Below are 2,548 nucleotides of genomic sequence, written 5' to 3'. Positions count from 1 at the left end.
GATCGTTAGATGCAAAACGAGATCCCTTCCGTCCGAAGGAAGATGATGAAGAGATTTTGGAGCCTGAAGTTCCTTATCTAAGTGCGATAGGCGCTTTATAGTACTTAGCTCAATGCACTAGACCTGACATATCCTTTGCTGTTAATCTTATGGCAAGATACAATAATGCACCAACACGCATACACTGGACTAGTGTTAAAGACATCTTCCATTACCCTAAGGGTACTACAAATCTAGGCTTGTTCTATCCCTATGGATCCTTGAGCGATGCCGCACCCCCTTATCTCGAGTATTTTATCGCCTTCTTGGTTATACTGACGCATGATACTTATCTGATCCGCACAAGGCGCGTTCTCAAATGGGTTATGTCTTTACCGTTGGAGGCATCGTAATCTCTTGGAGGTTAACTAAACATACCTTAGTTGCTACTTTGTCTAACCATGCTGAAATTCTCACCCTACATAAAGCAACTCATGAATGATTTTGGTTGAGAGCAATTGTGGATCATATTCGAAGCTCCTGCAATCTTTACCCCATTGTGGATATCTTGACAACGATCTATGAAGACAACGCATCATGCATCGAACAGCTGAATAATGGTTACATCAAAGGAGACAACACCAAGCACATTGCGTCGAAGTTCCTTTTCTCACATTAACAATAAGAGCATCAAAAGATTGAAGTCACGCAAATCCATTCACAAGACAAGATGGCTGACCTCTTCACCAAATCACTACCGAAGGCAACATTTCAGAAGCTTGTTCAAGGAATAGGTATGCGTAAACTTTCTGAGTTGTAACATTGCTAGTTCTCTTTGGAATTGTGTCAAACTCAGAGGGAGTATCTTGAAGTATACTTGATTGATCTTAATGTACTCTTTTTCCTACGATAAGGAGCATTTTTCCCACTGGGTTTTTGCTACCTAATGAGGTTTTGATGAGGCACCCACCTTGGATTGATCATATCCTTGATGACATTCCGTAGACGTTTCATTTGACTTTGTATTTCTCACGTATTTTTCCTTAGACTATGAATTTTGTCCTTACTCAGGTTTTTACCATATCCATAGGTTTTTTTTGTGAGACTTACTTCCTTATACAACTTCCTACCTTATTTGAGAATAGCTTGTTCCCAAAATCAGTGCCGACTAGTCAACTTCCTCAACATCGACATGATGCCGAATCTACTTGAGTATTTACACACTCAAGGGGAAATTTATAGGTTGAATTTGGGCCAACTAAGCCGGATATGTGTATAGAAAACGTGGGATCCAAACTAGCTAGATGGCAAAATTATGATCCCATAACATGTATATTAATTAACTACGTATTATTATATGAATTTTGATAATCAGGCACATGAGAATTGGGATATTGCAAGGGCAATAGAGGAATACAAGGTAGGGAGCTTAGAACAAAAATAAATAATAAAAAAATAAAAAAATAAAAGATTAAGGTAATTTCCGTAAGCATTTTTCAGCTTTTTGGCGGCGAGGAGGATATGGTTCTAGTTCCGCACGAACAGTCATTGTAACTTCCAGTTTCTCATAATTATGAGAATTTTGTTTTGGATAGTGTTGTTCACACATTTATTTTTGTCTCTCACAATTTTTTTTTTAATTTTTATTTATTTGTTGATATTCTCCAATTCATTCGATTTTACAGGCGAAAATCGAAGTAAAATGGACATTTGGATAACAATGCCCATCTGTATGAGACTGCAACATTATCTCTTAAATTGAATAATCTACTTATATCTACTAATATTGCTATTCACTTGTAAGATAAGAAGTACAACACCAATTGTTTTTTGCATCTCTTAATATAAATATATTTTTAAATTAGAAAAAAATCTGTTCATATTATGTCATATGTCTTATTTGTTAATTATTACTATATTTTAAATATAAACTCGGATCATACTAGAGGAGTGATGATGTAACCACATCATGCTCATGTAAATTAAGTGACCATTGGACGCACAGCCTAGGAAAAGAAAAGCGTGAGTATAGATAAAATGCATGGAACGGGTTAGGACTCTGTGTAACAAAGACAATATACGAGGATAGTGGGGAAGAAAAACACAATTAGAAATAAGAGGATGTAAGATCCATATGAAAGATAATGAAGATTCATTATTTCATACTAACCACCAATATTATGTCATTTGAATCTGGCAACTGTTTGAAGCAACGACTTGTGTACTATTCGTTAATTCGTTTCTTAGTACTAGTGGATGTGGGCTGTTGGCTGTATTAGCCAGTAACCCAGCCAATGACGATTAGAAGCAAATTATGCATGGACGCACGTTTAAGCCTTAAGCATCATTCAATTGTAAACCCTAGTCATAAACTGCTACATAAATATTGCATGTAGGCTTGCAAGATTAACCACTTGCATCGTTAAAATAAGAGATTTCAATATTTTCGAATAAGTCGGTGCTCAATCATTTTGCAGTGATTATATCATCCACTTCTAACTTTCCATTTGCAGTGATTTACGGCTCAAAATTAAGCTAATACAAAAATTCGGTTTGAATTTGACTTCTT

Source organism: Malus sylvestris, chromosome 16, assembly GCF_916048215.2.
Source record: "Malus sylvestris chromosome 16, drMalSylv7.2, whole genome shotgun sequence".
NCBI lineage: Eukaryota > Viridiplantae > Streptophyta > Magnoliopsida > Rosales > Rosaceae > Malus > Malus sylvestris.
This window is presented reverse-complemented; position numbering follows the sequence as displayed.